Source organism: Cibotium barometz, chromosome 35, assembly GCF_041138505.1.
Source record: "Cibotium barometz isolate CiBa-2024 chromosome 35, ASM4113850v1, whole genome shotgun sequence".
NCBI classification, from domain to species: Eukaryota; Viridiplantae; Streptophyta; class Polypodiopsida; order Cyatheales; family Cibotiaceae; genus Cibotium; species Cibotium barometz.
This window is the reverse complement of record NC_141080.1, coordinates 39,845,299-39,859,079: the sequence shown is the minus strand read 5'-3', so window position 1 is coordinate 39,859,079 and position 13,781 is coordinate 39,845,299.

Here is a 13,781-nt window from a genome sequence, read left to right as displayed (position 1 = left end):
TGTCATAACTAGTGGTGCAATAGAACACAACATGATCAAGGTCGTTGGAGGGGGCCATACATGAAAAAAATAACTATGTGTTTATACTTAGCATTTGAGTTTTGTTTTGATTAGGTCCTTTGACGTATTCGTACTCAAAAATTTGTTGGAAGAAAATTGTTATACGATGAATGCTTTGAGCCCATTATTTTGTTCATATATTCATTAATCTTGAACTTGAGTCTATATCCTAGAAGAGCAAATCAAGGACTTGAGCCATAAAACCCAGTCAGCCGCCACATGTACCTCTATGTCTTGAGTCCTATAGAACCTCTAAGACTTGGCTCTGACTAGAGTTTCACTTTTAGAAGTTGAGTCGTATAGAACCTCTAGGTCCAAGATAAGGAGTCTATATCTTAGAACAATAACTTTAGGAATAGGCTTGGACTAGAGTTTCTCTTGCAGAAGTTGAGTCCTAGAGAACCTCTAGGTCCAAGATAAGGAGGCTATATCTTAGAACGACAACTTTAGGACTTGAGTCCTAGAGATGACTCTACCATCTACACCCCTCGGGGGATTCACCTCTAAGAAATTTTATGTATCACGTGCGTTCAAGGGACATTTAAGAAATCCCTTACACTTACATACTTTTATGAATAAAATGACCCCTTTTTCTTCATAAACTTACAGTTTTTTTTTTCAAAAATGGTTTGAAAAACTACTCCTATAAATGTAATTCTATAACTTTTTTGAATTAATATACCCTTCTTGATGAACTCACATGCTACACTTACATATTTTTAGGTGAAACCCCCAAGATGCACCCTTAGGACATAAAATGGTGAGCACCTCTGTACCTTGAATCCTCAAAGAGATAGCTATATATTAGCTTTACCCATTAAGTCTAGAATGTAATTCTAGTGCTTGAGATAACCTATGAGACTTATAACTGTGTGGTAGAATAGCACCTCTAGGAGTTGATCCCCAAAGGTTTAGTAGGCAATTGAGTCTAATAGCACCTCTACAACTTGATTCCTTGGTGTATGTGGTATCTCTAGAACTTGATTCCTACAACACCTTGAGGACTTGATTCTAAGATAAAAGATAAAACTTGAGACTATATCATAGAAGAGCAACTCTAAAAATTAGGTCCTAGAGATACCTCTACCATATGCACGTGTAAAATGTGAGTCCTTATGTATCTCTAGGATTTGAGTCCAAGGAGAAACTTGAGGACTTGAATATAAATGCTAACACAAGATAAATCTAGCAACCTTACTTCCATGGTGTAACTCTTACCCTTGCATCCTAGAGAACCTTTAGGTATTGACTCTTGAGTCTATGGTAGCTCTACCATTTACACCTTTATGAATTAAGTGATAGAGCACCTTTAGGAATTCATTCCTAAAAATAGCACTAGATATCTCTACTTCAATTTTGTGGTGTAAATCTAATCCTTGAGTCTAATACAACCTACGATATTTGACACCATGTCGTAGAATAACACCTCTAGGATTTATGTCCTAGAGCTTCATTAGCATTCAAGTCTAACTATACCACTAAGAATTGAATAGTTAGTTTATGGTGCGCCTCAAAGGCTTGATTCCTAGAGAACCAATAGGACTTGAATTGAAGATAATATCTCAAACTTAAGACTATATGTTAGAAGAGAAACTATAGGAGTTATCTCTATGAGTTATCCTAAATCTCTTCTAGGACTTGAGTACAAAATATGGAGAAAAGCCATTCATCCCATGATGCTTGCATGTCATGACAATAGTGCCTCAAGTACACTTCGAGCCATTTGTTTGTGCACTCCGTTTGCCCATCCATTTGAGGGTGATAGGCTGTAGAAGGAGTGATTTGAGTCCCCAAGTTCTCATACAATGTCCTCCAAAAAGTGCACATGAACTTGGTATCTCTATCAAAAACTATGTTGAGTGGCAAACCATGTATCTTGAATACATGTCCATAAATTGCTTGGCAATGTGAGAGGCCCCATAAGTAGTCTTGGAAAGCAATAACAAGCTATGGTGATGATTCTATATTTGATGTTTCTTTTTTTAGTTTATCTCATGATATAACTTGATGCATATACCATACAAGAGGTTTGGGCATAGTAAGCTACAAGATGTGTTCCATGCTTTCTATATACCATGTTGTGGTTTCACCTTGATGTGATACTAGTGCACCTAAAACCTAGGACTAGTTTCCATGGTTTGAATTGAGAAAGATGAATAGTCAATCACATGTTGCAGTATTGCTCATTCAAAATATATCAACCTTGTAGGCCCTTGGGAAATCAAGTGGAGTGGTTGAGTTGTTAGCAATGTTAGTTTAGGCCCTTTTGTGTTCATCACCCAAACATGAATCCCTCATCACCACAATGTCTTCTATAGATAATTATCTCAACATTGTCCTCATCTACCACAAACCTTAAACCCTTTACATACAACTATATGATAATTATAAATAAGGATCCATCAAGCTCCACCATTAGAGTATTTTATGGCATCAAATTCAATGCGAGGCAAACACCACATGTGCTAATTGTAAATAAGGGGCCATTAGAGTGCATATAAGTCATCAAATATCATGATATCAAATTCAATGCAAGGCAAACACCTACTTTTCTATAGTGCATTAAGCATTAATGAAATAAATACATTAATGCATTAGGCATAATGCCATAAGCATAATGCATAATGTCTCAAGATTATTGCATTATGCATAATGTCTTAAGCTTATTCCATTATGCAGAATCTCTCAAGCTTAATGCATAATGCTTAATGTATAGAGCATACACATGCTCTATGTAAGCTATGTGTTATCTATGTGAGCTATGTGTTATCTATGTGAGCTATGTATTGTTTTTATGCATATAGATGTGGCCATCATGGGGATCATTATGAATGGACCAAGATTGGATATATGGAGGGGCATCCTCTAGTACACCTCCCGTACCTGTAGATGACCCAGATTTGTAATGTGTTTTAGAGGCATAGGTGGCTTGGAACCACCAAAACTCTAGGTAGTATACGGCTGAGAAATTGAGCTGCTTGGGCTTATCCCCCGCCTTTTATGTTCTTGACACATTAGGGTGGTTTTACAATAAGGGTCCTCACTTTGGATCACCTTCCAAGTTTTTTTGTAGCAAAAAACAGTCATTTTTTACTAAAATTGCCTTATCTCACCCACTTGATAAAGGAATTTAACATTGAGCTCTTCTAATGAAACATCACAATCTTAGTCATGCACTTAAACATATGGTCTGATTGAAAATCAGAAATTTCAAACGCCAAATTTCCTACATCACAAATATAGTACATATGGCATGTCCCAAACTTAGATAGGTAGACATTACCATCATAAAATGTTAATAACTTCCAATTCCATCCCCAATTTGCACATAAGGAAGGTATGCAATGGATATCTTAACTTGATTTATTGAGTAATTTTGGCATGTAATTTCTATTTTAAATTAATTATTGTATGTTTTGAAAGTATACCAAAAGAGTAGTTTTTTTGTATAGCACATATTTATATCAAAACTTATGTATTTTTTCTTGATTGAATGATCCAATAATAGACAATTATGAGGACAATGTGACCATATGGTAACCGGTTAGATTTTTTGAGATCTCCATCAGAAATCTACTTCAAAGTCTTAGAGCAATTGAGCATATTTATCAAGTTAATTATTAAAATTTATTTTTATGCAATTATGGAATAATTATATGTGAGAAAGTAGTGATAATCATGGTGAATCTATAGAAAAAACTTTTGGTTTAATTTGAGTAAGAAAAGGTCTATTTTCATCCATTTTATGTGAAAATAGTATACTTGAGTAGTTTCTTCCCTTCCAAGCTAACCCAAGTTTAACTAGGCTCCACCATGGATATATCACATTATCTTGATTTAGTGCCACTTGTCACACATGTGTATGCCACATCAGCATTTCGGTATACCACATCATCAACTCGAGTTTCCATGTCATCATCACCTCTCATGCACGGGTGCATCCATTTATAAATAATATATTATTTTATAGCCTAAAAAATATAATTTTTATCTTCTTCTTAAAAAATGATTTCTTTATTCTTTAGAATTTTTACTTTAAAATATTTATTTTTTGAAAAATAATTTTATATTAAAATCTTTAAAATTTTTAACAAGTGGTTTATGCAACTGGTGTGCCATGCTCATTAGAGTGTAACAAGTGGCAGCTCACACCATGCTAGATGATGTGCACATAGTGATCCTCTCATCATAGTGAAACAAGTGGTGAATATATCCTGTGTTTGTGCCTACTATCAATGTATCATATTGGGATTAATTGTACACCGGACAATTAATTGGGATATGTTTATAAAAATAGGTGATGAGCAATGTGTGTGTGTCACACATAAGGGATCTTGTCTATATCATATTATTTTTTATTATTTGTGATTTGATGATGGTGCGAGCGTCACCAACTTTGGTGTCGCACGAGATTTTTTTTTGGTTGTAGCATTTTCTTTTACGCAATTGAGGACAATTGCTTCCTCAAATGGGAGGACTATTTAAAGGTATATATTTATTCATATTTTTATCAATTAATAATCTTGCAAAAATATATTTAATTTAATTTGTGCAGGATTCAGTTTAATGGAATATGCAAGTGGGCACAAGATTAATGTATAGGTGTAAATGTGCACATTGTCATATTTTTATGTAACAAGGCCCACTAGCAATTTTATTTAGGCAAAGGTTTTTATATGTATAAACCTTAGGAGACTTCATATGGTTAAAAATGTGTAAAGCAATACCCCAAAAGTGGGAAAAGGAAGCCCAATTTGTACACTCACCTATTCTTAGCTCCCTGGGCTATTTTATGAAATAAAATTCTCTAAATACTCATGTGGTGAAAGGTGGAGCTACACGGCACGGGGGGGGGGGGGAGATTGCACCAAATCTTGTCTTGATGGTGATGTTATTTTCTTTCCTTAGCTTTTGTGTTATGGTATGTTAATTAATTTAAATTTAATTCATTTATTTTTTGATGTATTTTGTGAGTATTTTATTATTTCTCTTCAAGAAGATTAAAGGGTCCCATGACAGTGGTATCAGAGCTTTAGTTTAATTTAATCTTCTTGAAGGCGGTCAAAAACTTGTGGACAAAGAGGTGAAAGAGATAAAAACAAAGGTGATTTTGGTAAATTTTTTGAATTTAAATTGAAGAAGAACATGTTTATGGATTTATGTTTATGCATGGTTGAAAAATTTCTTATTTTTAATAACTAATCTCCATCAATCTATTGTCCAAATGGTAAAACTAGGTGGAAAAACATTAGTGGGTTTCCCAAAACCACAAAACCACCTTCCTCAACACTAATCCTCTTCATAATCTGTCCGTTATTGAAAGAGCAAGGAGAGGAGCAGGGAGAGCCATAGCCAGGTTGCTAAACCGTTGAGGGAGGAAGGAACCTATAATGGACGATGTACAAATCTCTAAGAGTCAATTTATGGAGAATATGCACTATGGGAAAAATTTTAGAAATTAGACTTTTGACTAATTAGAAGATTTTTCCATCTTATTTCCCTTTCCACTCACGGCTATGAATTATCAAATGCAAGGGATTTTTTTCTTCTTCTCCTCTCAACTCCATGATGGCCGGCTCTGGCGCTACGCATTCAGAGAAGAAGAAGACGGCTATAAATAGCGTTGCGAATTCAGGAAGAGATGGGCTGTGCGCGGATTGCTTCTCCTAAGCTTTTATTAAGCTTGTTGTAACATACCCATTGTAAATAACAATGTACTTGCTTCAGAGTTGAAAAATATAACTTAGTTTGTCATTTTTACGATCAAAAAACTTCTATTTTTAGAAAATGAGCCATTTTTGCTTAAGAATTTTGTAATTTTGAATCCAAATTTGAAATCTACGCGTAATTTTACGCTTAAAATAGTTTTTTCTGAACTAAAAACGGGCACCCGGAATGGGTTTAATTAAGCTTTTAAGCCTTTAATCTGCGAACTTCCGACCAAAAATAGTAACTATCCAGGCGTCTAATCAACGAACGGAACACGCCCCCATGGTCACGGAGCAAGGCCTGGACATTTCCGTCAAAAAATATTTTTGACCCCTCGGGACGACGGCGGCGGGCGGCCGGCGTGGGCCCCACCACCACGGGCGCCGCCCGTGAAAAAAACCAACAATCCGCCTGGGACACCCAAACGTGTACACGACCTAGACGCACCCTCCAGCACACCCCTACACGTACCCCCTCCTCCCAGAACCCTCTATCCACAGGTGTCGCGCTCTCTCTCTCTTGGAGACACCTCCACCCCCGTGTGTCACACTTTCTCTCTCCTCGAGACACCTCCACCCCCAGGTGTCTCACGCCCACACTCTCTCCCGAACACCTACACCACCCAGGTGTCACCTTCCCGCACCCAGACGTCCACCCTCCAGCACCTATAAAAGGACCCTCCCAGCCCCCTTCTCCAGACAAGCCCCCAGCAAGCCCCTACGCGCAAGCCCTCTCTCAAGCTCTAGGACATGTCCTACACTCTTCTCCCCCCCCCCCCCTTGTGTAAATAGACTTAAAGTGTGCCTCTCCTCCAACCCTTGCCTTACTCTTCCCTAGGCCTCCCTAGACGTACACTCTTCTCAAAGAGCTCTCCAAGTTAAGGACACCCTCTCAATTCCCCCCCCCATATGCGGTGACTTAAACTTAGGCTAAGAGGTCGTTCCTACCCATAAGCCCAACAAGCTTTTCTTACCCCAAACGGACTCCGTTTTCGAATCCGTTTGAACCAGTAGAATTCTCTCTTTTCTCTCCACGCTCCCAACCTCTTATATTCACCTCGTTCTCTCTCTATCCTCTTAAAACTCTAGTGCTCCTATGGCGCCAAAACGCCGCCGAATTGAAGAACCACGCGCTGCCCAAGGAGGGAATGAAGCGAATCGCGTCCCTGCAATCGACTTCGCCCCTCCCTCTTGAAGCGAATAGGCACGAAAACGATAACCAGGTTGGTCATTTAATAAGTTTAAGTAAAATTCTCTCTTATGAAGCTTAATGCAAAGATTCGAAATAATAGGAAAGGGACCAAGGTTAAACCCCTAGTATAGATGGCCTAAAGTACCTTATGGTTACTCTTAAGTAAAGATATAGGAAAATAATCTTGCTTTTGAATCATTGTCTTCCCGAAACGATGGTTTTTGTTAATGTGTGAATTCATTGAATAAAGGCTATGTCTCTTTTTATTGGATATACTGCTGGTTTATTGCTAACATGCAGGTACAGCTTCTCCCCCCCCCTTAGCTAACTCCGTGCTTGCCTGTGTAGCCGGGCGGAGGATATAGCGAGACCGGGAGTCGGCCCAGGGCAATCCCCTCCTATGCCACTGGGAATTGGATTTCACCACCAGGGTGATGTATATATGCTGCCTAGTTCTGTGGGTCCAGGCTAGTGCGGTGACTTAACCCCCACCTCATGAGGAGACGTCCCCTCCGAAGAGCGAGAGGGTTTGGTACAAGCGTCAGTATACCTGAGGGGGTGACAGGACGGCTTGGCCCTCATCGGCTGGCTGACGACGAGGGGAGACGGTCCGTGAGGTTTACCCAGCTGGTTGAGGCTGGAAGATCGAATTCTAGATCATCGATGTGGTTGTGGATGTGGTTGTGGTTGTGGTTTGGACATGAAGTTTGGATTGGAATATCAGCCCGGTTTCAGGGTCTTTGTAAATATTTTTCACTGTAAGTATGTTATGTTGTGCTAAGGAAGATTTTCTTTAAGGAATCAAGTGTAATTAATTAACAAAGGAATTTGTTTTTAAGTGTTTCACAGTGTGGTAGGACTTAATTAGAAAATAATTGAACGGGTGAGTGTGTGGAAAGTGGGAGAATGGATGCCCTGACGGTACCATTCTAAGGATGGGTGGACCCGATCAGTCGGGTAGCTTTCTACTAGTCGTAACTTACGATACTTAGGGAATAGTAGAGTCCCGAACAAGACTTGTTTTAGGGGACCGAGCCAGCGGGCCGTGCCTCATGAAATATGGGAGGAAAAAGGCGTTGGCTTCCTTGAACCAAGTGTGGGTCTTGTTCCACCTCCACGCACATTCCGTGTGCTGGGGATTAGAAGTTCCTTTAGGATGACTACGCTTCCCCTGCAAGATAGAGTTAGGTCCCTCCGTTTGCTCGTAACCTCGTATTTCTACGAGATCGAGGTGTCGTCAATCGAAAAATAACACGAGACTTAACCGCCTATCCAAAGGATTCCCCCGCCCTACGGGTCTCGGGGGTCTTACACGTGGTATCAGAGCAGGTTTAGACTTGGGAGATTTTATATTGTATTCTCTTGTTGCTCTAGGAATTCTTGTTAAACTAATCTAGTTACGGCTGGATGCAGGAGGACGAGATGGATCCCTATTCTCGCTTCCTGGTATTCCAATGCATGTTCATGACTGCTTGTCGCTCTTCCGAATTCGAGTTCCGTGACACTATGATGCACATTGTAGACAAGCTAACCCTTCCTCTTTACACTCGCATCATCGAAAGGGGATGGAACAGAACTGAGTATTGGCATCGTCGATCTACCTATTTCATCATTCGAGCTGAGCACGTCGGCAATCTCACCAACGACTTGAGGCAGATCCGATATGCCGAGATGTTGCGGATGGTTTGCCTGTTCTGGTTTATTGGCACTCCTCGTAACACCTATGTCACTATCGATGGGAATCGCATGTTGCAGAATCGATGGGTTTATGATAGGGTGACTCAAGTTGTATCCCTTGATAGAGTAGCCGTTACCCGTCTTTCTAGACGAGGTTTACCTCCCCTACCAGAGACTTATCGAGTTCTTGAAACCATGGGAGAACCCCCCCTACTTTTTCAATGCTACCACCGCAGATCTTTATTAGGTTCCCTAGAGGACTACGGTAACCATGTAAATAAATAAGATTGGATTTAGTCCAATCCTTGTAAATGGCTTGGTTTACTTGTAAATGGCTTGGTTTACTTGTAAATATTAAAGCTTGGAATAAAAGGTTTTGATTTTCACACTCATTGTCTTATGTGTATTAAACCGCCTAAGTGACATGATTCTAAATTTAGCTTCATATTGATAACCAGGATTGTCAACTTCTTGCTCCCAATGCATTATATACAGATACACAGGAGAAGAAGCTTCTCCTCAAACAAATACAACCTCCCTCATTTAATGGGGCAGGTTCAAAGATTGAAAGGGATGCAGAAGTTTGGATAGAAGCCATGGACGATTACTTTTCGGCTGCTGGTACAGGAATTGGGAATCAATCCATGCTTGCCAGATTCTGTCTTACCGGGGACGCCAAACTTTGGTGGAAGCAATGGTGCCAAGATAAGGGCGTCACTGAAGATACCCAAACCTAGAGTGACATTAAGCAAGCTGTGAAGGGCCGTTATCTTCCCCCATCTCATGAATCTATTAAGATGAACGAGTTCTTCAGCCTCAAGCAGCTTAGCTTAACCTTGGAGGAATACTACTCAAAATTTGTCACACTTGGCTCCACCTATGTCGATCACTCAACAAGTGGCCCGATTTTGCCAAGGGCTGAATGAACCTTTGGATTCTTGCCTTGAAGCAATGAGGCCAACTACCTTGCAAGATGCTCTTACCCGAGCCAAACCTCTGGCTAAAGAAGTAAAGAGTGGTCAAGCAAAGAAGAGAGTCTATCCTAAGTCAAGGGGGCGCCTTCGAGGAATTACCAATCGAATTTCCGCCACAACACTATTGGTCAGTACCCCAATAATTTTGTCCCCCGCAGTTATGCTAATTCCACTTCAGAATCCTATGGGGACCAAAAGTGCTTTTATTGCAATGAAGTTGGCCACTTCCGGAATGAATGCCCCAAACTTGCAAAACCCTCTCTCAATCCTAGTGTCATTGCTGCTCCACAAGGCGGCCGGGTAGTTCAAGGTCGTGGGATTCCTAATAACCGCCAGGCTGGACGAGGTGGTGGTGGACGTGGTAGAGGTCGTGGAGTGACTGCCCGTGTCTGCTCTATGATTGGTAAACCGACTTTAGAGATGGAAGAAGAAGAGCAAGCTACCATTCATGCAGCTATAGAACATCAAGGACCTAATCAGCAGTTTTCTGTTATCCAAGCTTCGGCTACTTATCAAGGTAGATCTTTCCAGCTCTTGATTGATTGTGGTAGTACGCATTCATTTCTTTCTCCAAAATGCTTGCGTAAGTTACAGTTAGATCAAAAACCAGCCCAAGCAATGATTGTTGAGTTAGCTAGTGGAAAAGAAGAAGTATCCCGACATTGTGTGGGAGATCTTGAATTTGAATTGGATGGTGAATCAACCCATGGGTATTTTAGAAGCTTACCATTAGGGATTTATGATGGAATCCTTGGTATGGATTGGTTAATTGCAAACAATGCTGACATTCACTGTGCTGAAGGAAGCATCACCTTTAAGAATAGTCAAGGACAGGTAGTATCAGCCCCAGGGAAAAACAGGTAAACCCAAATTTCATTTGGTCAAAGCTAATCGTCTTCTTAAGGGAGTGCGCAAGGGCCAACAGATCTTCCTTGTCAAACTCAACAAGGTAGAAGAAAGCAACCCAGATTTAGAACCCTCTTGGCTCCAGGAGTTTTCAGATATCTTTCCAGAGGAACTTACAAAACTACCCCCATCTCGAGAAGTAGATCATGGGATTGAGTTAATCCCTGGGGCTGAATCAGTTTCAAGGAGACCTTACAAAATGTCTCTTCCTGAAGCCATAGACCTCAAGGAACAACTTAGGTAGCTCATTGAGCAAGGATTCATTCGCCCTAGTAATTCCCCATGGGGAGCGCCTGTTCTTTTCCAGAGAAAGAAGGATGGCACGCTTCGTCTTTGTATTGACTACCGAGGCCTAAACAAGGTCACTGTCAAAAATAAATACCCCATTCCTCGCATCGACGAACTTCTTGACAGACTTTATGGATCCAACGTTTTCTCCAAGATGGATTTAAGGTCTGGCTACTATCAAATTAGGATCAAGGAATCAGATATCTCCAAAACCGCTTTCAATACCCGCTATGGCCACTATAATTTACAGTCATGCCATTCGGATTAACCAATGCTCCCGCCACCTTCAACCGCCTGATGCAGGATATCTTCCGACCCTACTTAGATGAATTTGTCCTTGTCTTCTTTGATGACATCTTGGTCTATTCTCAGTCAAAAGAGGAACATGAGGAGCATGTATGCAAAGTATTGCAAATACTGCGCGAACATAAGCTCTATGCCAAGAAAAGCAAATGTACCTTCTTCACTTCCCAAATTGAATATCTAGGGTTCATTGTTTCCTCAAAGGGCATCTCAGTAGACCCTGCCGAAGTCAAGGATATATTGGAATGGCCACCCCCTAGGACAGTCAAAGAAATCCGTGGGTTTCTAGGCATCACAGGATGGTATAGGATCTTCATCAAGGATTATGCCAAGATAGCCGCACCCTTAACTGATCTCCTCAAGAAGGAATGTAAGATAGTATGGTTACCAATCCACCAAATCAGTTTTAGCCAACTTAAGACTATCCTCACCTCAAAACCAGTTCTGAAGCTCCCTGACTTCACCAAAGAGTTTGAGGTTGTCACTGATGCTAGTTGGTGGTGTCTTAATTCAAGAAGGAAGGCCTGTGGCTTACACTTCTCGTCGTAAGCTTAAATCCTATGAAGTCAATTATGCCACCCATGATTTGGAACTCCTTGCAGTTGCAAGTTATGGAGACACTATCTCCTAGGCCGTAAGTTTCTGCTTGTAACTGACCACCAGAGTTTAAAGTGGATCTTCACCCAGCCCAATCTTAACATGAGGCAAAGGAGGTGGATTGAGATTCTGCAAGAGTTTGATTTTGATATCAAATTTTGTCCTGGAAAGGATAATGTTGTAGCAGATGCCCTCAGTCCCAAATCCTTCCTAAGTGCAATCTCTATGCCAAATAACCCCATCCTAGAGAAGGTAAAGCAGGTTTCACCTCATGACCCTGATTACCAAAAGCTAGTAAGCCTAGTTCACAAGGAGGCACCCACAGAAAAGGAAATTGTATTGATCAAGGGATACACCCTCGATGATGAATGCCTCTACTTCATGCATAGGTTATGTATTCCCAAAGATCTTGCACTGAAGAAGATGATCTTGTATGAAGCTCATGATAGCCCCGTAGAGCAGGACACCCAGGTTATGCAAAAACCTTGAATGCCTTAAGGAGAAGTTACTTTTGGCCTGGAATGAAGAGAGATATCCTTCAATACATCAGACAATGCCTTTCATGTCAAAGGATTAAAGCTGAAAGAATCAAAATGCCCGGGAAACTCCAACCTCTGGACATTCCTCAGATGAAGTGGGAATGTATCAGTATGGATTTTGTCACAAGTCTTCCCACAACACAAGGAGGGTATGATTCTATTTTAGTAGTTGTGGATATGCTTACCAAAGTGACCCATATTATCCCAGTACAGAAGACATTTAAATCTTCTGATATTGCCCGCCTTTTCATCAAGGAAATCTTTAGGCTTCTTGGATTGCCAAAAAGAATAGTCAGTACCGGGACTCTGACTTCACTTCAAAGTTCTGGACATCATTATTCCAGGCTATTGGAACACAACTTTGTTTCAGTACAGCTTACCACCCAGAAACAGATGGTCAAACTGAGAGAGTTAATCAGGTTATAGAAGACATCCTGAGAGCCTATTTTGGGCATGAACCAAAGAAGTGGATTTAGTATCTCCCTCTAGTGGAATTCTCTTACAATACATCCTATCACCAAAGCATAGGGATGTCACCATTCAAAGCTCTTTATGGTCAGGAATGTTTGTCTCCCTTAAATTTCTCTGACCCCACACTAAAGGTTGAAGCCTCTAGGATGATGCTTGAAGAAATGGAAGAACAAACCAAAGCTATTTGTAAGGATATTAAAGCCGCCCAGGATCGACAGAAGCATTATGCTGATACCAAAAGATCTGAAAGAATTTTCCAGCAAGGAGACAAAGTTTTTCTTCGAGTGCGGCCAAAGAGAAGTTCTTTATCTCTTGGAAAATTTAGGAAGCTGAGTCCAAGGTATTGTGGGCCTTACGCAGTCATCAAATGTTTGGGAAAACATGCCTACAAACTTCGCCTCCCAACCCACCTCAAAATCCATGATGTATTTCATGTAAGCTTACTAAAGCCATATGTGCCTCATCCTGATCATGTTCTTGATGATGAACAAATTGTAATGCCAACTCAGGGAGTCCTTCAAATGAGACCTAATAGAATCATCGACTCTAGAGAAAGAGTGCTTCGCAATAGAATCCTTAGGGAACATTTAGTGGAATGGAAAGATTACCCTGAGGAGGATGCCACTTGGGAGGAAGAGTCAACCCTCCAAAAGAATTACCCAGAGTTCGTGCCGAGATGAGGACATCTCGAGTTCTTTTAGTAGAGAAGGATGTAACATACCCATTGTAAATAACAATGTACTTGCTTCAGAGTTGAAAAATATAACTTAGTTTGTCATTTTTACGATCAAAAAACTTCTATTTTTGGAAAATGAGCCATTTTTGCTTAAGAATTTTGTAATTTTGAATCCAAATTTGAAATCTACGCGTAATTTTACGCTTAAAATAGTTTTTTCTGAACTAAAAACGGGCACCCGGAATGGGTTTAATTAAGCTTTTAAGCCTTTACGACCAAAAATAGTAACTATCCAGGCGTCTAATCAACGAACGAAACACGCCCCCATGGTCACGGGGCAAGGCCGGACATTTCCGTCAAAAAATATTTTTGACCCCCCGGGACGACGGC